The sequence below is a fragment of the Podarcis muralis genome, chromosome 1 (assembly GCF_964188315.1).
Source record: "Podarcis muralis chromosome 1, rPodMur119.hap1.1, whole genome shotgun sequence".
Classification (NCBI taxonomy): Eukaryota; Metazoa; Chordata; class Lepidosauria; order Squamata; family Lacertidae; genus Podarcis; species Podarcis muralis.
Genome location: NC_135655.1, coordinates 46,219,756 through 46,245,711, shown reverse-complemented (window position 1 = coordinate 46,245,711; position 25,956 = coordinate 46,219,756). Strand labels below are relative to the sequence as shown.

The window sequence follows — 25,956 nt, the reverse complement described above, 5'->3', positions numbered from 1 at the left end:
GATGGGGTCAGCTCTTAGGCTCATGGGTGTGTGTTTTTACATGCTGAATGCAACTTGTACTGAGCTGAAAGTTCCGAATGCACTGTTTCTAAACTTGGAACAGTAAAATGAGTTATCCTTACTGATTTAGGGATAACTTAGCACATGTGTATATTAATTTACCCTGTGGGACATAAAGAGGAAACCCTTTCTTACTGGATTTAGTTGACTGTTAAGCAGAAAATGCCTTCTGGGTTGCCTCTATTGGTAGACAGAGTCACATGACTAGTATGCTGTAGTTTCTTTTTCTAATAGTGAGGATGAATTATTAGTGTATTCATGTTGATTCATAAGGAAATGAGAAGATTCATTTCATAGGCGCTGTTTCTTTTTTCCTCACATTTGTGATGGGTGTTTTTTGTTGTCTTCAGGGAGGTAACAGAGAGGTAGCAACTATAAATGGTACAATGATAAATGTGGGTGGAACATAACATTTCATAGTAAATGCTTATCTTCAAGTCTTTTAACTGTTTCAGTGTGGATAGCATTTTACCTGGACACTGTATTATAGTTCTATGCTATCTGAATTGTCTGCTTTTGAAGCTATTATTTCTTAGGTGCAGTTACTGCTTAATGCCACTGTGAGTAAGTAGTGCTAGATATATTATGTAACATAAAATATAGAAGCTATGTTACCATGTTAAATATTGCGCCTTGCTTAAGTGGTGCTTACAATAATGTTTTTTATGCTGCAATATTTGATATACAAACAAGTGAGTCTAACCACTGTTTGGCACGAAATCTTCAGTGAGTGATTGCATTATATCCACTAGCACCTGCCGGTTTTGTGGTGAGGCTGGGACAGCATTAAATCATGACCTGGTTTCGCCCTGTAGTGGCTTATTTGGGGGTGTAAATCTCAAATAAATTTGCTCCTGAGAATGTCTCTGAAATCTTTGTATGCTCATGTTACACATTATATCCAAGTGTTTTGGAACTTGAAGGAGAGACAACACAGCTGGATCCTGCAAACTTTATTGGTAGCTAACCAACAGGTTTTACAGCATTGGAAGGACTGGATGGCTCCTCTCATAGCTTGTTGGTTGGAGAATCTTTCCTCTCTTGCAGTTTATGAAAAAGCTGCTTTTGCCTAGAGGTGCAAAGGGCACAACTTTTCTGAGATCCCATCTAGAGCTATTGGTGCAATATGCATGTAGTACGGGCTCGGCCAGAGCTTTATCCTTTCCTGTCTGACTCCCTCTCCCCTCTTTCTTGTTTTTTATTATTGGTTTCCACATGTGCCTGATTTTGTAAAATGGTTTTGTGAATGGACATGTTTTGCTGATATCTTTTCTTTTTCCTTCTTCATGCTGTTAAGGGGGAAAACCAATAAACAATGCATTTTAAAAGCATTGAAGAAGACTTTTTAAAAGAAAATGTTAGCATGTTGAGGTTGGCAGAATGATCAGGTTGACACTATCCTCAGTTTTTATTTGGAGCTGTAACTTTGCATATCTTTGAGTGGTCAGGAAGGTAACACTGGAAAGTGATAATGAGTTTGACATCTGTTGGGACTGGTATAATTCTCAGGTTTTTGTCTTGCATGCAGCTGCAAATGAAAAGCCATTGCCCAATCTCAATGTAGAAGAGTTAAGAGTTGGAAATTAAACAGAGCTGAGCCAAAGAAGTAATACGTTTGGTTTAGTTTTCTGTTGTTAGAAATTATCTCTGTTTTTCAGGAAGCTTTCAACTGTCTCCTTAGAACTGCCTTCTATTTTTCATCCAAATTATGGACACTAGAAGGAAGTGTTCAGAAGCTCCCAAAGACTGACTTCTAAGGTTCCTATGGCCTTTGCAGCCCCTGAGCTAGCTCATCGGACATGACTCAGGGAAGCTCCCAGGCCTTTGGAACAAAGGTGATGTGAAATTCCTGAGTTTGTCTTCTTAATGCTAGGTAGAAACCTGAAGTGTTGTGCAGGATTAATGCAGAACTCTTACTAATTACATCATGGCCCTGAGGGTTGCTTCCTGAGAGTAAATTAAGAGGTTCTGCTGAAGCTGTTACTTTCTCTGGGATAGCACAGCTTCCAAGAGTTGGAAGCTTCCATGAGCTCTGCCCTTTTTGCTAGTCCAGGGATTGCCCTGGGACTACTACATAGCTCTGCCTAAGCTATAATTAGATGACAAACAGAGAAGCACTCTTCATGTGATTTTCTTAGCTGTTGAAGGTCTCTCACTGAACAAGCACATTCCTCCTTAAAGTGAAACTCGTGAAAATGCAGCTTGGCCTTTAATTAATGAAGTGAATGATTTGAGGAGGGCTGCAGATTCATTAAGACCTCTCCTTTTCTTTTCTTTCCTTGCATATAATAATACTAACTGGAGGTAATTCCAAAAATAGAGCTTGTAACCACAGTTAGAGGCAGGTTGGTTTTAAGAACTAAAGGTTTAGTGCTGATATCAGTACAGGCATAATGTTGCTTTATAGTTCTGAACAGGAAAGTGTTAATTTGCATCTCAAGGGGTGGGGGAAAGGAGATGGAGAATGCTTCAGATTTCCTAACTGTAGTTAGGAGATGGGAAATGTTATGGTTGTACTGATTATGATTAATATTATGCATCTGCCAGGATGTCGTATGGCTTGTTCTTAATTATGGCTGAAGGATTGTGCTGGGTATAAGAGTGTGTGTTCTTTCCCATCTTGAATACAAATCCCCTCTCCCCTGTTCCTCCTGGCCTGATCCATTATTACACTGGCACCACAATTTACCATGGCTAGGGCTTCCCATAGTTTCCTTTTTTCCTGTATTTGAAGGTGGCTTCGTATCCTGGCTAAGAGAGAACTCTGTAATGTGAGAAAGGTCTAGGTCTAGTAGTACTTGTAGAAGAGAACAGGAAGCCTATGCGTATGAGCCTCTCAGTTAAGGCCCTGGTGAGTAGAACATCAAGAGAATTATTAAAATTTTGTCTGGTGATTATGACGTGTGAAAGAAGGCTTTCTAGTGTTCTACCGAAATGCACCATAAGGTTGGAGGTTGCATTTATAGTTGTACAGTATATCACTAAAGACCTGAGAGATGTTTGTGTGGGGTTGTTGATCACAGTGGAAATGACAGAGGTTGCAGATCTTTACTCACTCTGAATATACACGATCTGGATCTTTGGAGAAAGATTGAGCACAAACTTATCTAGCACTGTGGGGTCTTCTGGCTGAATTTGTATTGCTCCATTCATTTATTTATTTCATTTATGATCACTTCTCCTGAGACATCCCAAAGCAATTTACAGGACAACAAAAACATACACAGAACAGCTAAAACATTTTCGTATAGAAGACCAACCATGTATATCAAAACAATTTAAAAGAACAGCAAAAACGGATATATAAAATCAGTTCAAATCCAAAACAGCTGGGGGAAAAGACTCTACAGACTTGTTCGAAAACTTGTTGAAAGAAAAGTGTTTTCAACAGGTACCAAAAAAACAATAGAGGAGGCGCCTGTCTGATGGGAGGGAGTTACCTACCTTGGCGGGTAGATGCCGCCAAGCCAAAGGTAGGTAACAGAACTTGTCTGTCTGGATGAAATTATAGTTGTGTAGCAGAACTTGGACTGTATTCTACTTACTTCAGTTACATTATTTAAGTAATGTCGTTTTGTTGGAAGACTAGTCAAGAGTTCTGTTAATGATACTGAAACAGGTAATAGATTTCTAAAGCTATTTCCACGTTCTTCAACGTGGATGAAATTTGTATGAATCGAAAAGTACGCTTTATTAAATCCTGTATGCCAGAATGGAACTCTAATTCTCCAGTGTAATGAGAATACATAACCTGTTTTACTATTGCTGGTCATCTGTAACTGTATCTTTGTTTTCATTTAAAGTAATTTTTTGTTGCTGTGATCACTGACATTATCAGAGAACTGAGACTTCTGTTTCATCCTTGTCCCATCTTTAGCTATTCACTTAACAATGCAGTATCATTAACACATTACTGCTGCTAAGCAATAGTTGTAATAAAGAAATACTGTTGCTAAAATCACAGTTCAGCTGTGATGAGATTTACTTCAACGATAAAACGCTATGGTGGTTGCTACTATTGGCTTCCATTCCATTTTTTCCTGGCGTTAAGGTCAGGATCCCTGACATTTTTTTCATGCTGGGGAAATGGTATGTTGTATTATGGCAGCCTCTTAGGATGAGGGGGAGGAGAAAAGAACAGATGAACAACTAATGAACTGCCCAAAATATATTAGCACAGCAAAGCTGTTTGGATGGTGAGTAGCAATGAACTTATCAGATGACAGATCTCTAAGATACCTCCAGTATAGTGAGGGGAATGGAGAAATCTATTATTAGATTATGATGATTAAAAGTAATATGCTGTGATGTTGGGTGGTGTTTTTTTTTGCAAATGAAACTATGAATTTCAGAAGTACAAACTATAGACTACAGATTGCTAGTAATGTTTAAATGACTTAACTAGGTAACTACTTAAATAACTTCTGTCTTTCAAAGACCCTTCTAATGTTGGTCTCGTGCTATCAAACACATATGTTTTTATTATTTTTTATTTCTTTTCGCTGGTGGTAGTATTCCTTCTTAATAACATATTTGCTATCCTTTTCCCAGCAAAATTTCTAAAGTATAACTCTTTTTGTCTTCTTGAAAGTTATATGTGGCATAATGCATATAATGCTTCATACCCATAAAAGCTAACAAGCTGAGGACACCATTCTGGCTGCAGGACACATTTGTTATATACAGTATTTGCGTAACATACAACTGTGCTGCAAGAGTCTTAATTTTTATGCGTTTGTGAACTATATGCCCACTGTAAACTCTCTCTCCTCAGTTAGTTGCCCATCCAAATGGTGCAGCAGTTAAGTCAAGATTATTGACCATATATGCACTTTGGGTTAAAAGCATCAAACCTGTTATGGACAATGTCTAAATATTTCATATGGATGCACTCTCACACCCATTCTGAAATAAATGAATTTTAATTTTTACACTGTTTGCTCCTAGGTGAATATACTGTGAATCAAGAGAATGTTTTCAATGGTGATGCTAATTAAAAGACATATAGAATGTATGTGTATAAACAGTGAACATAAAACAAGGGGACATGTATGTTCATAATGTACTATATAATTCTATATTATATTATATAATGTACTATATAAATTCAATAAATAATAAAATAATAATAATTCAGTAGCAGAAATACATACACAAACACACACACACACACACACACACACACACACACACAATCACCAACCAGTTGCCAGTTCCCTTCTTGGACAAGATTCTTGAGTTGCAGACCAGATCCAGGCACTCTTGGGGGAAACAGATTTTCTATATCTATTTCAATCAGGGTTTAGGCCCAGTTTTCACATAGAAACTTCTTTGGTTGTCATAAATGATGACGCACAGCTGTATTTCTCCATTACATCTCCAGGTGTGGCAGTGGATCTGCTTGACTGTTATCTTGCATTGGTAATGGGCTGGATGAGAGCCAACAAACTGAAACTCAGTTCAGATAAGACTGAGGCCCTGTTTGTGGGTGGTTCCCTAGACCAGATCAATGGTATTGTGACTTTGAAAACAGCTGCTGCCTGTTCTCATTGACTTTACACAATCTACTGATTCTGTCATACAGAGGCGCTGCAAAGTTTTCAACAGAGTGGCTGGGGAAACCCAGCCAGATGGGCGGGGTACAAATAAATCATCATCATCATCTTATTTATTTATTTATTTATTTATTTATTTATTTATTAACTAGCACCATGAAATTGCCAGGGATAGTGCTGGGGCTTATGCCAATATCAGAAATGCACCTGTGACATCGATAAATTTGTTCCATGTGTCCCAAGCTGACTTTTTGCTATTCTTGGCAAAGAATATGGTCACATCACAGCCAGTGAACACATGAAACATAGTTAATACCTATGATTCCCTTGAGCCCAAACTGGTTGCCGTTTTATATGCTGCAGTGTACCTGTGGCATTTGTCTTTGCTTTAGTCACTGGAATGTGTTGGAAGTTGGACACAGTCCCATCTGACCATGAACATTTGGTGCCCAGTACGTGCTGCATTAGATGGATGCAACATCATTAGACGTGTCAGCTTCCTTGTGTGAACTTTTGTCCTTTCTGCCGGGTGAGCATAGTATTTGGACTCCCGCAAACTACTGTACACTTGTTTGCTTTTTTAATGGATGCAATATGCTCCTCCAGCAAATGGAACAGATCAGTTTTGTTTTCATTTACTGTGAAGGAAGCTGTCAGTTACTATGCATTCTTATTGCAAGATCAGCTCTCTACTTCAAACTGTTCTCTTTCCTCTACATTTGCTACCTTTTGCATATGTTTGATGTAGGCATACAGTACCATGTTCTAGCCTGTCCACATGCTCTAGCTGTTGATGTAGTCTAGGAACGCTCCTGAGTTTCCCAGCTGTTATGGTCTAGTCCTGCCACCATCCAACAACTACCTTATTTTTCACTCTATAAGACGCACTTCCCCCTCCTAAAAAGTAAGGGGAAATGTGTGTGCGTCTTATGGAGCGAATGCAGGCTGCGCAGCTATCCCAGAAGCCAGAACAGCAAGAGGGATCGGTGCGCAGTGATCCCTCTTGTTCTTCTGGCTTCAGCGATAGCCACACAAAGCCTCTTGAGTGCAGCCGGAGCACTCCTCCCTCTTCGCTCAGGAGGCTTTGTGTTGCTTTCTTGTTTCTTGTTTTCCTCCTCTAAAAACTAGGTGCGTTTTATGGTCGGGTGCGTCTTATAAAGCGAAAAATACGTTAAGTGCTGTTAGCCCCATTGTACCTGCAGCTAGGGCATTCACCTGTTACGTAGTCTGATCTTCCCTGTATAATGTACACATTGTTTTGTGTGCCACAAACAGAGCAGAATTCTTGGTACACAGTTGGGTAAAATTGTGGAAAGCAACCATGTATGGTAGTCCCGTCCCCCCCACAAAATCTTAGGATATTCTTAATTACTGTGTTCAGTCTTGTTATGCCTGCAGTAAGAATAATAGATAGTAATAAACAGTGATGGTTGTGAACATGATTAAAAATTACATTATGAGTATGTAGGCCCATGCTTTTCATTATCATTTTAAAGTTGTATTATCCAACTACAGAATCATCACCATCATCTCCTCCTCCTCCACACAGTTACCATTGTGCCCTAGATCTTTTCTGATATGCTTATTTGAAACTTCTACCCATTTTTGTTATAGCCTAATCAGTAAGTATGTTTGCTGCCAGAAATGGAGAACTTGTTACCCTCTAGGTGTTGTTAAATTCCAACTCCTATCAGCCTCAACCAGCATGGCTACTAGTCAGGGATAATGGGAGTCCACCAACATCTGCAGATGTGAGGAAAGCTTTCCAGTGCTTTATTTTTCTGTGGAGAATTTGCCATTTTAAAAGTTTGGTTGCAACAATGAACCAGATGCCAGTTGCAAATACAATATTAAGAAAGCTTGGCACTTTCACCATTTTTAGGTTTGTTTAATAAATGCCTGTAAAATAGACGTGCTAAATTAGATCACTCTCAAAGGCTGGGATGGAGAACCAATGATCAGGAATGATGGAATGAACCGTATGAACTAACCTGGACCCTGTGATCATCATCTGAGACCCTTATTTGTGTGCCTCTTCTGCGAGAGGTCCAGAGGTGGCAACATGAAAACAGACTTTTCAGCGGTGGCTCTCCCCGGGGAGGCTTGTCTGGCACCTTCCTTACATATCTTTAGGCACCAGGCAAAAACATTCCTCTGCTCCCTGGTCTTTGGCTAGTTAAACAATCTATGGTGTTTTATTAAACTGTGTATGGTGGGGGTATTATTGTAGGTCAGTAAGACTAAGTTGGTTCCTCCTTCCTGCTCTAGGGGCATCAGTAAGTTTTCTGATGCAAATAACCCTAATTTTCATAGGTTATGTTTTACAGTTCAGAATTTTCTGGAGAACCAACCTTAGTGGTTGGCCTACAGTAAAACAATTTAAAGCTACCAACACACTGTAGAAACATGACACGTTTATGCCATACTTGGTCACCTGTTTTGCTGCTCTCATTTGCTATTTGGTTTGTGGCGCAGGCCACCTCCTAAGGGATCTCTTTGGGTATACCACCTGTCCTTCCCTTCATATTGTGCAGTCAAAGGGGTACTTATTAACACTCACTGAGAATGGTATAAGGAGAATCACTCCTGTGTCCACAGGGATTCCTGGAGACTCTCAGTTGTAAGTGACTCCACAGTGACTCATGCACTGAAGGGCAGTGAGTTGTCTCTGGCTGGCTGGTTGTGTGTGGTGTAACACACATTGGTGGTGTCTCTCTGTATGGATTTGCATAGCCCATGCATGACTGATCTGAGGGAAATGTTGCCTTGTTCTCTGCAGCTGATTATTATGGGTGCTTGGGGAATGGCTGTCAGAGTTGCAGTGTTCCCTATAGCATCCTAACAAAAAGCAATGCAGATATTAAGACTGGGGTAAGTGGGCCACAGTTGTGGCATGCCGATAGGATTGCCAGGACTGTGTCTGATTCTTTCTGATTGCTTCATGTGTTTCATATGACTTGTCCTTGGCTTTATCGTGTGATGCCTGTTTGGACTAAAGGGTTAGCTCTTTTTGTTTCCAGGCAACCAGTTACCCATGTTTGTGAAGCCTGTTTGAGGAGGGAGGAGAGAGGCTACAATAGAGTTCAGTTTTCTTCCTTCTCGCTTCCATATACGCCTACACTATTGTGTTTTTTACCCAGTTCGGCAAGTGGTTTTTATCACTTTCTCTGCTGTGTAGGCGGCCTTCTGTGTCATACTTGAACTTTGTAAGAAATTTAAACCCGTTTTGTACAGCAGATCTATAATTTAACATTAAAGAAAAAGAAAATGGAGGGGCTGTTTTCAGAGTTGTGATGCATTTCAGTTCTAGCCAAAAAGGTTGCAGCTCTGAGAAAAGTATAAAAAGAAAAGAAAGTATTATGCAGATATATATTACGCATATCTAAACGATGACATCACTGGGTTCCTCTTGTGAAAGATATTCATCATTTCTCTCTCTCTCTCTCCCCCCCCCCCCCCCATTTGAGGTTTCTACCAAAGTAAAACAGGGCAAGATAAGCAAAAGGAGATTTTGGTATTTTTAGAGCCCCGGATTTGGATTTCGCAACCCCCTCCTACCTAGCAGCTGAAACTTTTGCCTTTTTAAAGCATGCCACATTTAGTTTACTAAACTGAAATATCTATAAACATTTCTGGATTTGGAGTTCACTTGAGTATCTTTCATTACATGCTCATTTATATTGTAACTAATGGTATAAACAGCCTGAGCCATCTGGATTTGTTTTTCTTAAATGTCTACCTTTTGACAATAGATGAACAGGGCTTGGCTTCTCCTGTTGTCTATAAGTGGCACACTTGATCCCAGTCTCTTACTAGATTCACTACTTTGTTTTGTTGTGCAGCATTTGACACTTAGTTGGAACCAGTGCCAGGATTTGTGATGAACTAGATCATGGGTAGGCAAACTAAGGCCCGGGCGCCGGATACAGCCCAATCACCTTCTCAATCTGGCCCGCGGACGGTCTGGGAATCAGCGTGTTTTTACATCAGTGTGCTTTTATTTAAAATGCATCTCTGGGTTATTTGTGGGGCATAGGAATTCGTTCATCCCCCCCCCCCAAATATAGTCCAGCCCCCCACAAGGTCTGAGGGACAGTGGACTGGCCCCCTGCTTAAAAAGTTTGCTGACCCCTGAACTATTGGATTCAGTGGCTCGGGTACGGCAGCTTAATGTTCTGGCTTCAATTTTAGGAAATCAGCAAAATAGGGGAAGATTAACCTAACCAGTCTCATCAGCAGAAGCCCAATGGGGCTTCTCCCTCCTTCTGGCCCCTGGATTGGCTGGAGAGAATTGGGGAAAAAAGCAGAACAAAGTATGAGTGGGGAGAGGTATTGTTCTGTCTGGCAGGCTGGATTTGATTATCTTTATTCACATGCAGTATTCAGGAAATGTATTAAGGACATAGCAGTGAAGAGGTACACTGCACACTGATAACTTTCTAGCTGTATCCCACCCTCTATGTGAGGTACAGACAGCTGCTTGCAGTCCTGCACACTTGCAAAGTAAAAGATAGTTAAGCAAGCATTTGGGCCTGTGTTGGGTTAAGTTGCACAACCTACCTCTTATGGCACAAACTCTGCAAAATGTTGCATTGTTGAAGTGTACTTCATGCCTTCACTTCTGCGCCATCCTCACCTCTTTCTGCTGGGCTACGTGGCACTCCCTCCCCCAACCAAATGCACTGCGAAGCACCTTTGAGGTTCTCCTTTTGCCTCCACCTCTGTCAGTACTAAGTTAGGTAACATAACCTCCTCCTGCCCAAGCCAACTGTGCTCTGAGCGTCCTGCATGATGGTAGTGGTGGGTCCACCCACCCACTTTCCCCCATTTTAAACCTCCACTCCAAGAATGAAAGGTGGTGGTGACAGCAACCACAGCTCCATTCCTCTTCTATGCTGCTGCACTTTTAAATAGTAGAAGAAAGAGGGGCAAGGGAATAAACCTCCCAATCCAACTGTTTCAAGGGGTCAAATCCTCCTAAATAGTCCTCAGTTCAGCACCCCATTTTAATATTTTTTTGTTTAGCAACTGTCAGCCTTTTAGATGATGTCTAATATGTTATAAATAAGGGACGCGGGTGGCGCTGTGGGTTAAACCACAGAGCCTAGGACTTGCCGATCAGAAGGTCGGCGGTTCGAATCCCCGCGACGGGGGTGAGCTCCCATTGCTCTGTCCCTGCTCCTGCCCACCTAGCAGTTCGAAAGCACATCAAAGTGCAAGTAGATAAATAGGTACCGCTCCGGTGGGAAGGTAAACGGCGTTTCCGTGTGCTACTCTGGTTCGCCAGAAGTGGCTTAGTCATGCTGGCCACATGACCTGGAAGCTGTATGCCGGCTCCCTTGGCCAATAAAGCGAGATGAGCGCCACAACCCCAGAGTCGGCCATGACTCGACCTAATGGTCTAAAATTATGGAAAATCTTGCTTCTCTCTCCAAAACTTTTTCAGGCTAGTAATGTTTTGAATATGCATGATAACACAGATCTCAAGTTCTGCCAAGCAGAAATAAGTAAGTACATACCTGCAGCTAGTCTATGGATCAGTAATACTTAACTCTGGAAAATAAAAATGATCCCCCCACTCTGTTTAGTGTTGGCATCAGATTAAAAAGTTCACTTGCTTCAGCTGACTTTTTGTGAACTTTTCATTTTTAAATACATTTCCATATCTAAACCTTCAAGTGTCTCTCTGAGTTATACTGCAAGAAGTGGGAGGACTAACAACTTAAGTAACAAATTACCACTCCTTGATAGAATGGCCGTATTTAATAACTTCATTTTATTCACTACTACCTGACCAAGCTTGCCACATCTTAAAAAAAATTTACTTCCTTCTCTGGAACCTGCCCAGATTTCACTTAAAGCTTCACTTCTCCTTTATAGCAAAGGGTTTCAGACTGGGAGCTAGCCCTTTCCCCTCCCTCCTGGCCTAACCGAAGACCAAGAAGCCAGGATTCAAAAGATTTTCCAAAAGATCTGTGGGTTGTATCCAATGGTGTTATTCAGCTGATGGTAAGCCAGTGCAGTGGGAAGTGAAGCAATTTTCTGTGATTCTCCCTCTCCTTTGCAGCTTCCCCTGAAACTGCTCTAGGGCACCATCAACCCTCTAGATCACATTTAGGAGGGGTGCAGGGAGCTGCAGGGCTAAAGAAGAATCACCAAAAATTGGTTCCCTTTTAGTTCCACTGACAGAAGCCTTTCCACCATTGGATACAATCCTGTTTTAGTAAATCTCAATCTCCCTCTCCGTTCCGTCTCCCCCTCTCTCCCCCTCCCTCTCTCTCTCTCTCTCCCCCTCCCTCCCCCTCTCCTTCTCCCTCTCCCTCTCTCCTGAATGGGTGCTCAGAGTATAACTTCATGACATGCTTTCTTGTTCACATTACTAGTAATAAACCACAAATGGCTTTTGAAATTCCAGACAGTATACCAAGCGGCTTGCTTGGCCACTCTTTAAACATAAATAAATTTGGTAGCCTGAGTGCATATGCAGTTTGCCACAACTTTTGGCAAGCTTTGGTAGCCAGCCAGAATTTGTGGTGGTCATATCTATGACCCTGCCCCTCCCTCAGCATGGAGAAGGGGTTGGGTCTCTGACATGGAGACTAGAGGCTTGTCTATGTTGTGTGAAGTTCTGTGATGCTGCGAGCTCCTCTGAAGTGCAGCATGACTAAAAGGGTGATACCATTTCCTCCCCCTCCGCCTGCCTGTAAACTTGGGAGAAGGAAGTAGCCTCCTCATGCTTGCCAGAGATCGAGGGATGGTTTGGTGGATGGATTTGTGGAATTCTGGCCACAAGACTTTCTACATTGCACCCATAAAGTATTTTAAAAGAAATCAAGTCTGTCTACAAATAAGCATGACTGCTCTGTTATAGTATGCCATATTTTCTTTTGAATTGCACATGCAGTGGTACCTCTGGTCCATTCCGGAGGTCCGTTCTTAACCTGAAACCATTCTTAACCTGAGGTACCACTTTAGCTAATGGGGCCTCCCGCTGATCCCGCACCACCGCTCCATGATTTCTGTTCTCATCCTGAGGTAAAGTTCTTAACCCGAGGTACCACTGTAGTGTATTTTGAAGTTGTCAGACAGAGCATGTTTCTCCCTGTGCTGTATTTGAAGTTGGAAGACTGTGCTGTTGCAAGCAGGATTTTTAAAAAAATGTTTCAGTAAAGCAGCCATCTCAAAAAGCTTGTTTTGTGGCATGTATTTCTGTCCTAAATATAAACCAGTGCAGTAAACAATTGTTATGTCTCCTGAATACTTTGTTTGAAGAATGTAACTTGTCTTGTGACACTTCTGCTTTAGCACATTTGAGCTGGTTATTCAGGGGGGAAATTGGTCTGCTGTATGTACCCTTCACTTATTTCTCCTGTAAGCTATATTTTAAAAAAATATGTTTACCTGTACAACAGATTTATTTCCATATGTGTAATATTGTCTTCTGTATAGCTCAAAGTTTATTCTACTTTTCCTTTGTTGTTTCTTCCAAGTCAGTTTAAACAGACCAGATTGCTAGGTATGATAAAGTATATCCTTTTGCTTGCTCCACAAAATATAAGTATCAGGAATACAGTCATACCTCGGGTTGCAGGTGCTTCAGGTTGCGTTTTTTTGGGTTGCGGACTGCCAAAACCCGGAAGTACCAGAACAGGTTACTTCTGGGTTTCGGCGGTTGTGCATGCACAGAAGCGCTAAATTGCACTTTGCGCATGTGCAGAAGCGCCGAATAGCAACCCGCGCATGCGCAGACGCACCACTGTGGGTTGCAGATGCTGTGGGTTGTGAACGTGCATCCTGCACGGATCACGTTCGCAACCCGAGCGTCCACTGGGTGTGGTTATTTGCTGGAAACACTTCTTTGCGTATTTGAAAACATAGGGTTTGGGGGAGAAGTTGGTAGGTAACAGTTACATTCACTAAGACAGTGAAAAACCTATAATGTGTAGGTGGAAAAACTTATTTTTCATCCTGATGTTTCATCATTTTGCTCTCCCGTGTTTCATTTCCTTTTGTTGTGTTTTCAATCAATGTTTTTCCCATTATCAGTGTAAAATCTCAGTGCAGGAAAGGGATGCCTCTGAAAAATGTGATCATATCTTGAGTATTTTTACAAAGTCGAATAAAAATATTGGCAGCATGCCCCTCCTTGTTGGAAAGCAGTTTGGTGAAACACAGTGTGTGAGATCAAGAATGTAATTAGCTATAACAAAGAATAGGATGATACACAAACTTTCCCCAGTGGCATTGACCCCTGCATAAAATATCAGGTATGAACCGTGTGCAGAGAGTCAAGAGAATACACATTTTCTCTTTGTTAGGAGACCTGTACATGGGCCCATGTGAGTGGTGCCTTACTCTATTACCATTACCATGTCCTTTTAGCCTAGCCCAGTAACCACCTTCCCTTCCACCACCTTTTCCTCTGTGCGTGGTTCCAGTTCCCGTTGTCTAAATCAGTGGTTCCTAATTGGTGGTCTGCGGACCCCAAGGGCTCTGTGTAACCCACCCCAGGGGGTCCGTGGCACCATTCACTAGGGCTGGGCAATGTCAGCTTTTTCAACATTGCGGTTTGGTGATATATCATGATGTTGAAAAAACAAGGTGCATTGGTCTCTGTCCACGAGACACCGGGTGAAACTGCCCCAGCTCTCACCTCATGAGCTGAGGCGGTTTCACCCAGGCTTGCAGGCTGGGACAATGAAACTTGTTTGCGCTGCTCAGCTGGGGTGAGGGAATGTCCCCCCTCCCAGCTGAGACAGCCCCGGTGCTCAAACTCTTGACTTCCTCCAGTGGACACTGCTAGCAGAGGGACTCAGGAGCAGTGGCAGTTTCACTAGCAATATACCACTGAGTGAAACTGACATTGCGGTCTGCTCCTCATACCAGTCCTGGGTGATATACCATCCACATAACAAAAACTACCATAGAGATATCAAAAATTCCAAAAGTATGGGGTCAATGGCTTGGCTTTTGAAAAACAGGCTGTCCACAGTACTTGGAAACCATTGTTCTAAACCTTTTTTCTGACCTGAAGCAGTTGCCTGTGCATAAAGAACAGCCTGCACATGGTTGCTAGTTTACTAAGCCTTCATTTGTTTTCTGCCTTGCTTCCTGCTCAGCCTTGATGTTGCCCAGCTTCCATGTTCCTATGTCTTAGATTTTAAGGTTAGGTTGGGGTTTCGGGGGGGGGGGCGGGTTAGGTAACTGATACCTACTTGTCTTTGTTGAACAGTGACCGCTTATCCCTGTGGAAACTATGCTCCAAACTGATGTATGATGGGCTTATCCAGATGAATAAGTCTTAAAGTATCTAAAATGTTTGCCTTAACTGGTATCATACTGTTTACAAACCAAGATGCAAAATCCTTTAAAGGCTTGTAGGTTCCCTGACATGAGCAGCTGTAAGTGGACCCTTAACCCAGTCTCGTTCTTCATAATGGTTTCTTGATCCCTTTAAAAATTAAGCTGTGAGCTCACCTTTTACAGGGCCGAAGGGGAATAATGTGGTACAGGCTTTCTCCTTCTCGCCAGCAAATTTCTAGACCTGTTGCAGCAGTGTCTGCTGGGATTTCAATCATTTTAAAAGATGCACAGCCCTAGCAGCTGTAATCGTTCCTAGCTCAAATTTGTAGCTTATTCTGATGTGGCTGGAGAGATTGGATGCATTTAAGAATTCTGCTGTGTATCCATCCTAAATAAATTGTGCTTTCACTTCAAATGAAAGACAGTAAAGGATAAAATATTTTCTAAATCATTCTTACTGCATTCAGAAGGGTGATAAATGCACTTTCATGCACTGTATTGTGGTTGGAATTTTAATTATAAAAGGATCTGCACATTTATCTTTGTCCCCTCCTTTCCCCCCCTGAAATGGCAATGGTGGCGGGAGGGGGAGAGAATTCACTTGGCAAAATAGCAGGCACACACATTTTTTTTATTTATTTTTTAAAAAATCTTGCTTAGCGTTCTGGTTATAAAAACATTATGGCAATAACCATGGGAACATAAGAGCTAGCTAGCACTTATGTTATGTATTATGGAAGAAAGTTGTAAACTTTGAATCCTTCTCTCTCTCTCTCTCTCTCTGTGTGTGTGTGTGTGTGTGCGCGCGTGTGTTAGTTGTACTCATACTGACATGTCTCTGGGTAGTTTCAAACTTTAAACCTAGAAAAAGTCTATCCTATTAATGATGAATTTGTTGCTGTATGACCTGCCAGGCATGGTGGTTGTCTAAGATGTATGTTGTGAATAATATTACTTCAGAAGCAAAGACATATAAACCCTTATGTATTTGAATTCTGGGAATAGAAAGGATGAAGGCTATTGATCGCAGTGTAGACACAAAGAAATTGAAAACACAGATTTAGAAACAGTACAAAAGGAAATTTTCCGGACTCAGTCAGTAGACAGCCTGCAGCTTTATTAAATCAGTGTCTCTGGGAAACACATGGATATGTTTTTGTCCCATTCCTTGATTAATTCCGTCTTGGAACTCAAATGTTATCCTCAGCTGGTTACCATCACTGGACCTTCGCAACTGTGCAGAGAAGAGCTCTCTCATGAATATCAGCCATGCAGCCTTATTCATGAAGGATGAAATTTTGGTCACAAAATTTAAATTTGGTGGGATGGGTGAAGATGCAGGCCATATTCTCTCTGACTGTGCCAAAGCTCTTGGTCCTAGCACCTTGCCAGCTATGACAATAGATCCTTGCAGGGAAAGTAAAAAATCCCAAGACCAAAGTACTGGTGTATGTACTTTAGATATTTTTGAGATTGTATTTTTTTTTTAATCAAGCTTGGAAACAGCCACTTGCCTGATAGCTGACAAACAGAGCTTTCTTTGGAAGTTAGAATGTTTTCTAGGTGGGACTACCTTTGAAAACTGTTTGGAAAATTCAGCTGGGCCAGAATACAGCAGCTTAAAGGCTGGAGCTGGCTTCCGTGATCATGTGGCTCATCATTAGAGACAACTTCATGGCCTTTCAGTCTGTTTCCTGGCCCAATTCAGCATGCTGGCTTTTGTTTTTAATCAGATGAGCCTGCTTTCATTTGCATCTGGGAGCTTTCTTTGTGGCCATGCTTTGGAATTTGATGCCTGTCTTCCTGCTGCTTTTTATGTGGAAGACTTTTCCTTTTCAGCAATCAGCCAGGATGATTTTTTTGTCAACTGGAAGAGAGTTGTTGGCTCCTTAGTCATAGGAAGGAAGGTGGGAGCAGCAGCGGGTGGGCAGAGTCCTAAGCCAGCTGATGAACAGAATTCCCTCCTGCCATTGCTGCCGATTTCCCGGAAAGAAACGGGTATAGTCAAAAGGTGGGCAACCAGTTTGGCTGCAAAAAAATCTGAATTTGAGGGGCTGATTGACTGGAAGGGAAAAAACAGCTTGTTTACAAAATTGCTGTTAGTTTAGTAAGATTTACTATCCATTCTGTCTAAGGTAAAGGTAAAGGGACCCCTGACCAGTCGTGGCCGACTGGGGTTGCGGTGCTCATCTCGCTTTATTGGCCAAGGGAGCCGGCATACAGCTTCCAGGTCATGTGGCCAGCATGACTAAGCCGTTTCTGGCGAACCAGAGCAGCTCACGGAAATGCCGTTTACCTTCCCACCTATTTATCTACTTGCACTTTGATGTGCTTTCGAACAGCTAGGTTGGCAGGAGCAGGGACCAAGCTACGGGAGCTCACTCTGTTGCGGGGATTCGAACCGCCAACCTTCTGATCGGCAAGTCCTAGGCTCTGTGGTTTAACCCACAGCGCCACCCGCATCCCATCCATTCTGCCTACCTTTCTCCAAATGCAATTTTTTTTAGGGTAGAGGATGTGTTCCTGCAGTTCCTAGGAGGGGTTTGTGTAAGGTGCAGGAATCTTTGGGTACTGTACTTGATTCCATAAACTTTTTCTTTGAAAAGTGTCCAGAATGTAATTATATGCATTTTTTTAATATAAAAAAATCTTAGATATTTGAAATTTCTGTTTACAAGTTAAATGCAGGTATTAGACCCAATACAGTGATACCTCGGATTTCTAACAGTCTGCAGAAAACTGAAAAACAACAACAACACATGTACAGACAGCGGAAGCCATTCGACTTCCAAGGTGCGTTTGAAAACGGAAGCATTTACTTCTGGGTTTTCGGCGTTTGGAAACCGAAACATTCGGCTTCCGACACGCTCGAAAACCGAGGTACCACTGCATCTATTTTACAATTAGTGATGAGCACATTTTTCATGGATTCGGTCAGTCGGTATAGACATCCACAGTGAAGTGTTGATAAGTTGTCTTCAGAAATGTCTGCCTGAAACCACTTTGTTAGCTTATATCTTATAAATTGGTTTCACAAAAGAACACCTGCTGGGCATCTGGTAATGACTCATGCAAGGTTACTGTTACCCCAAAATAGATTTGCTACCATGAGAGATTAATTTTACTATCATTCCTGCTGTGGAATTCATGGAGCCTTGATAAGTTATTCCTGAGTTATTGACCTGGAGGTGGCAGACTGGACCAGGTGGTATTGTAGATGTATGACTCTAGATGGGGGACTTTACTGTGGGAAATTGATTTCTAGTATCCCTGTTAAACTTGTTCATGTTCCAGTACACATAGTAGGAGAGTGGCTGAAGTGTTATAATGAGAATTTTTTTAAAGCACACATTATTTTGAATACACAAAGAGAGGCGGGGGATGCAGGTGAAGATCATGCCTGATCCTGCTGTAGCTAGTCACTTCCCCTTACCCCACCATGGCCCTTCTAACAAGTACCCTGAGTGAATGATCCTGATATTGTATGTTAATATTGATTGCTGTGGTTTTTTTAAAAAAATATTAAAAAATAGTTTAATGTTACTTGTAAGCTGCCATGGGAGGATTTGTAACCTGAAAGTCCGCACATAAATAATGTTAATAAATCAATTCACATATATTCCTAGTAAATCCATGCCACCTCCCATATCCTACTAATATAGAAAGTTAATTCAGTCACTATTTGGTCAAATAGTAGCAGCAGGTTTATAGATCTTAGTTCTAAAAATGTTGACGTAAAATCAATTCAATGCAATTTAATTAATGCAAAGTTTTCGATAGGGATAATATAAATTATGAAATATTAACCACATTCATGTAGTGTGCATGCATGTGGGGTTGTGGTTTAAGGGGGAGATATGGATTAGTTACTAATTAAATCAGGAGTTTAATTCTTTGTTTAAGTTTTGACTCAATCAATGGTAAACTTCTCCATGCTTGTTTTATAGCTTATAAATGCATGCTGCATTATAAATGATGGACATTGTTGTGTGTTAAATACTGCTGTTTGCTCAGAAAGAAAATAATACAAGCTACTTACACTGCAAAATTTTCAATAGATTTTTATTGTTTATAGCCAATGTCCATCACAATACAATATAAGCACAAATCATATAACTACAGAACGAAAGACCTTACACACATCAGACCAAGACACATCTGCAATGTCCAGAATTTTTTTTTTAAATCCTTCTTTTCATCATCCCTAGGGTTTGGCACTTGCACTATCCATAAAGGTTGCCCTTATATTTCTTGCCTCTAGTGCAAATAGTGCCACCCTATAACTGATGCATTTATCAACATCTTCCAACAGCCATTTAATTTTAAAGACATCTGGTTGACCTTCTGAGGCGGTCTGAAAAGGGGAGATAAATTTGGCTCTGGGTGAATCATACAATGGGCAAGCTAGAATATAATGTCCAATATCCTTAATAGACCCTGATCCACATATACAGAGGCGCTCTCTTGCAGGTCTGCTAGTATATCTCCCAGCCAGGTTATTCAGTAGGCATGGTCTGGAAGCTGAGCTGGGATGTCTTAACGGGGGGTGGGGGGAGTTAGTTCTTGCAAGTACATAGCCCTTTTGTGGTCTGTTTTAATTTTAATATACCAAATAGCAGATTTACAATTTTTTGTGTATTCAAGATCTATTTTTGCATCTTCGCTAAACACAATATCTCGTATCTTACGACCAGAAGTTGGAGAGATCAAATAACTCTGCATCAGACTTCTACAGGATTTTACCCAGCCTTCCCTATTCTGCAATCCAAAAAAACATCTTTTGGCTAAGTGTTGTTCTGGTTGTAATGATATTTTTCCCAAGTACAAAAATATAGTTTTGTGTCTATGGGCTCTTATAGAAGGAAGACCTAGTGCAGTTCTTAGTAATGCTCCGGGTGTACTATGTAGTACTGCCAATATCATACACAGAAACTTATTTTGAATTACATCAAGTTCCTCCCTGCAGTGGTTACCCCAGATTGGTGAACCATATAAAAGGTGAGACACAATCTTGGCCACAATTTTGTTTTAATGCTGGTTCTACTAAACAGTGGCCCTCTGTGTGATACAGTTTCTTTATGGGCCCCAATAAGCATGTAGCTGAAAGTGCTATTGTTTCTAGGTGGGTGTGGCATAGGGTATTTTCAGAAAAATTAAGCCCTAAATATTTATATGATTGGCATTGTTCGATATTATGTCCATCCATGGTCCATATGTGTTTACTCCTTTTGGCAAACACCACCACCACCTTTGTTTTGCTGTAAGTCCTCTCTTACAGTAGCTTCTAAATTTGATGTGTAACCTTCTCCTACCGATTAGATGAGTGTCATGTCATCTGCATAAAGCGAGACTGGGATCTTCTGTTTCCCAACTGCAGGAGGGAAAACATCAGATGAGGAGGCAAGCTCCTGGCCTATGTTCTTTATGTAAAGATTAAATAGAAGTGGTGCCAAGATGCAGCCCTGTTTAACTGCCTACACTGTTGGGATTGACTCAGATAGAAAACCTGTCCTGCCAACTCTACTTTTAATGTCAGTATTGGTATAAAGTTGTTTCACAAGAAACAGCAGGTGTTTTAGCAACTGAAATGGCATCTAGTTTCTTCCATAAGTGTTGCCAGTCTATTGAGTCAAACAAAGATGAAAGCTCAATAAATGTAACATAACTTCTTTAAAGATCTGTTTACATACTTTTGTATAAGGTAATTCAAGACAATGCACTATTGTGCTATACCCCTTACAAAACCTGCCTGTAATGGGGACAAAACCTGGTGTTCTTCTACCCACTGTTCTGATTTGTCTAGTAGATCAGTATATATGCTGTGCAAATATATTAGCAGGGACATCAGGGAGGCTTATTGGGTAGTAGTTGTAAGTGTCCTCTCGATCACCTCTCTTATAAATTGGAACTATAATACTAGATGTCCAACAATTTGACATTATTCCAGTTGAATTAATTGATGTGAAAAGTTTTGCCAGGATTGGTCACCAATCAGATAGAAATCCGTATTTCCAAAATATGAAACCCATTTGGCCACTGGAATTTACTGCCAAATCACGATACTGGGCAGGTGATAACATTGTGATGTTGAAAACCTGACCTTGCCCAGCCCCACCTAGTGGGTGGTAATGGGGTGAGATCAGTCCTGGTGAAATGGTCCCATCTCTTGCTGACCTTACACTTATTGTGGTAGTGGCACCTCGATCACTACCCTGCACCCCCAATTCCTTCTTTCAGGCATTGCCTGATTTCAGAAATCTCAGCCTTTCTATAAACCATTCTCTGTGTACTGAGGAAGATGGTAAGCCAGGACTGGGTTTTATGTATGTGATGGCTCTTCTATAAAATTAAAGCAAAAATGTGCTGAATGCTTACAGAAATGCACAATGCAAAGGCTTTCCTTTGTATATGCTTCATATGCTGACTGAGCTCTGTGAAAAAAAGACACTTCAGGGTCCCCCCACCCCTTTGGCTGCTTGCATTTTTGGAAGCTGTACAGTGAAATGATTGAAAAGCTTGCATTCTTTTCATAGTCTCATAAATTAATTTTCTTCTTGTGTGAATGATTGCATTCCTGTGGCATACCATATTTCCCAGATTAATAAGATCATGGTAGTCTATGTTGGTATAAGTATCAGATACCCATTTTTAGGAATTTTACTGAGAGATGTTTAAGCATGTTCTCTGTGCACACTAGCAGTTCGAAAGCACCCCAGGGTGCAAGTAGATAAATAGGGACCGCTTACTAGCGGGAAGGTAAACAGCGTTTCTGTGTGCGGCTCTGGCTCGCCAGAGCAGCGATGTCACGCTGGCCACGTGACCCAGAAGTGTCTCCGGACAGCGCTGGCCCCCGGCCTCTTGAGTGAGATGGGCGCACAACCCCAGAGTCTGGCAAGACTGGCCCGTATGGGCAGGGGTACCTTTACCTTTACCTTTTACCTGTGCACACTGTTAGATTTTAATTAAGTGCTTGTGATAGTTTGAATGGCTTTAATAGCAATTTTTAATATGTTTTAAAGTTGTCACATGGATGTATTAGGTTAACACCAATGGATGGAATGCAGTTTTTCTGTTCCATGAAACGAAGGACTTCAGATCCTGCTCACACCTCTAGTAATGGGAAGGGGGTTAGAATCATAGAATCATAGAGTTGGAATAGACCACAAGGGCCATCGAGTCCAACCCCCTGCCAAGCAGGAAACACCATCAGAGCACTCCTGACATATGGTTGTCAAGCCTCTGCTTAAAGACCTCCAAAGATGGAGACTCCACCACACTCCTTGGCAGCAAATTCCACTGTTGAACAGCTCTTACTGTCAGGAAGTTCTTCCTAATGTTTAGGTGGAATCTTCTTTCTTGTAGTTTGGATCCATTGCTCCGTGTCCGCTTCTCTGGAGCAGCAGAAAACAACCTTTCTCCCTCCTCTATATGACATCCTTTTATATATTTGAACATGGCTATCATATCACCCATTAACCTCCTCTTCTCCAGGCTAAACATGCCCAGCTCCCTTAGCCGTTCCTCATAAGGCATCGTTTCTAGGCCTTTGACCATTTTGGTTATTTTTCCAATTCACCTTCCCCCCTGCAGCCACTTTTGTCCCCTGAAAATCTGCTCCACAGGTTTGGGGAGGTCCCTCCAGGAGTGTGTGGAAGGGGGCACAGAAGGTGTGGAGAGAATCACACCTCCTTCTATTAGGAAAGACCTCTTTTAGGGTAAAGACACAACACACTTCTGTGAATGGAAGGACTCCTGTTTGCATAACAAAGGATAAGGACTCCTGTTTGATACAACCCAGTTTGCACAGGTTAACTGCATAAAGTATCTGAAATAAAGGCTGGAAGACTGAATATAGTGTTTAGTGTTTTTAGAGGCGGGGAATAAAGCAGAAGTGGATGACCTTTTGCCTCTAGATATGGTCCCATCATTCCTGACTATTAGCCATGCTGGCTGGGACTGGTATAAGAAATAAAAGCTTGTCATTTCATTTCAGCTGCATTTCTTTGTTCCCTGAAGTCTGTAGTTTTGCATCTCCTTCTAAAGCTGCCCTTAATAATTTAACTTTTAAGGTCAGTGGGCAACTAGCTTTTGCACTATTTCTCTACCCCACCCCTACTTCTTCTGGGGTGCCTATTTTCCAAGACTTAAGAGGGGTTAACAGTGAATGAGCATCTCTGTTTAACCCAGGACCTTAAGCTAATTTCAAACCCTATTCTTTGTGGTGGCCCCCATTTCCCCCACCCTCTTCATCAGGGGCATTAGGAGTGAAACAAAATGGCTTCCAGGCCATGGCTGCTAAAAGATGAGCTTTGATGCTGATGCAGCAGTCAAGAAAAGGAAGAGGGAGATTCTGGTTGCCTCTAAGGCTAGCGGTGAGCTTCCTTTCAATCCTGACAGCAAACTTGGGAAGAAAAAGCAGGATGCAGTTGAACAGATGTATACCACTGTATGTGCCTTTTAAATTATTTTAAAGTTTAGCTTTTTGTTGCATTAGTGCAGGGGTCTGCAACCCGCAGCTCTGGAGCCGCATGTGGCTCTTTTACACCTTTGCCGCGGCTCCGGAGCGGATACTAGCGATGGGAGGAGGCGCATTGTGCGCCCCGACACTCCCCACTGTGGCTGGCGCGGTACTGGCTGTGACGTCACATGGGGGTGGTGTGTGCGTTAGTCACGCACTGTCCCGATGTCACCTTCCCGGTTTTGCGGCTCCCAGTTTTTTTTTCTTCTGAAACGGGTCCAAGTGGCTCTTTTTGTCTTAAAGGTTGCAGACCCCTGCATTAGTGGATATACCCTGGTGGCGACCATTTTGGGTGTGTGACTGCAGACATGCAAGTACTTTCAGACCCAAAAGAGGGAGGAATGGGGGCAGAATGGGTGTGTGAGTGTAACGAGGTGGTGTATGCTTATGCATGCTCTGCCAATGAGCGCTTTGAAGTAGAACTCAACCCCTGTGGAAATGGGGAGTTGCCTGTATATTGCCCCCAAACCTGAATTATTTAGATCTATTTGAGCAGCCCTTGAATAACATGAATGACTGCAACTAAAAAATGTAAGAATACTAAAATGATTCAAAAAAATGAATATAAAAAGGAACTGAATGTGTTTATTTCATGGTCTTGTCTAGTACTGCAAAATAACCAACAAGTGATGATGATGATTCCCCAGCCACTCTAGGCAGCTTACAACATATCTGAAAACCTAATAAAAACATCAAGCATTAAAAACCTCCCGATACAGGGCTGCCTTCAGGTGTCTTTTAAAAGTTGTGTAATTCTTGACATCTCCTTGACATCTGAAGGGAGGGCGTTCCACAGCTGCTACTGAGAAGGCCCTCTGCCTCCAGTAAAGGTAGCATTTTTACACAGCTGGAAATATGTTTGCGAGTGAAAGGATATTAAGTATATTGTCATATGCTTTCTAAAAACTTTTTCTTCAAAATGAGCTTGTATTTTACTCAAATTTACAATTCCCTAGGCATTGCTAAATTATTAAAAGACTGAAGGGATTTTTTAATATTAAAAGGAGGCAAGTTCTACAGCTGTTAATCTTGTGGGTCTTTTGGCTTGAATATAGCTTTTGTTATTGAGAGAAGGATGTGTACAGCTGCTAAATCGTGAAATAGAGGACCTGTCAGATTTTACTTATTACCTAAGAATCATGTTACAATGAAGCAGTTGAGACAATACGTATTTAAAATACTTATTTCAAGGTGTCTCACAACAGAAAACAACAAAATGTTATAAAACCAACAGTACTGTAACCAACAGTTTCTTTTATGAGAAAATGTTTCCCATAAACACTGAGCTGAGAAACTATAACATAACTTTTTGAAAAGTTGAAATACTTTCTTCTGAAATTGTTGTTCTAAAAACAGGAATGGAATTTCAAAAACCAGAGAAATTTCTCGTTTCCTTTTTCCAAGGATCTTTTAAGTCAAAAGAGCTGTGCAAGTAAGTTAATTGAGGGAAGAACAGAGTGAAACATTCAGTATCGTGTTCCATCAGTGCAGACATTGCAGCTTGCCAGATGGAAGAATACCTCCCCTCCTCCCACTGTGTGCTGTTCAGTGGTTCTCTCGACCCCCCAGAGCAGATTTGGGAGACATCGGCAGGAGAAGAGGAGAGGAAGGCCCCACTGTGCTAGTAGAAGCCCTTCTGCTGGCACGCTTGGTTATTTAAATCTGGGCCACAAGTTTTTACTATTGCAAATCTAGCCCTTCCCTCCTAGACATCACTTGCCTTTTCAGATGTTCTTAAAGTAACCGGTAAGCCAAAGGGAGAACCTGACGAGTCTCTAAATACGCTCATCGTATTTAATATATACTCATCAACTTCAGGAACGTTGGATGCAGCTGGAAACGAAGCATATGGTATCTAAACATTTTCTGTACATCTTAAAATAGCACTAAGCTGGCTGCTGGACATTTCCTGTAGATTAATAACCATCTGGGCTTTCAGTACAGCCCAGCTGGCTATTAATCTGCAGAATAATATCATGGACATGAGCTTGTTAGAATTTATTCCAACCGCTGTTCGGCTGTTCATTTATGCATTCTTTGAGCAAAACAGAGAACTAATTGTCTTGGGCTGTGGTGTGATCACACCTACTTGGAAGGTAGCCCTGATGAAATTAGCTGGACCTAGTTCATTGTAAGTGTGGCTGGAAATTCTAGCTTGCAGAAAATAGGTGCTTCCTTGCTTGCTTTTCAACTTTATACTGTATGTTATGACTGAATCAGTAGTGCACCCTGAAGCACAGAAATGCAAAAGCTTGGTGCCAATCAGAGGTGCTGAAATCTGGAGGAATTTACTGACATTTGTCTTGTTTCTGGAAAGCAGGCATTGAACTAAAAATAGCAACAACCCAGTAATCTTTCAGTACAACCCTGTTTGACACAACTTATGTAAAATGCGCTCATTCCTATTACCTGCTCAAACCTGCATTGAAATCCTAAGGGTAGATACAGTGATGCACATTTAATTGTGTAGAATTGGTAGGTCCCAAAGGAGAAAATATTATGGATGGGCTTTTCTAACTG

At 41.5% G+C, this 25,956-nt stretch overlaps 1 protein-coding gene across 10 annotated transcripts in view; it reads left to right on the top strand.

Annotated features, from left to right (window-relative positions):
• SIPA1L1 (signal induced proliferation associated 1 like 1) overlaps window positions 1-25,956 on the top strand; it is a 145,379-nt gene that overhangs the window by 44,228 nt on the left and 75,195 nt on the right. The window contains exon 3 of one of the 10 annotated variants that reach the window (XM_028724764.2): window positions 11,062-11,122. The exons of 8 other annotated variants lie outside the window; for them this stretch is intronic. The gene's annotated coding sequence lies outside the window, so the exon portion shown is untranslated. Of the gene's footprint in view, window positions 1-11,061; window positions 11,123-25,164; window positions 25,288-25,956 lie in introns of those variants that run through there. One more of the 10 variants, XM_077927495.1, reaches the window with a different exon arrangement.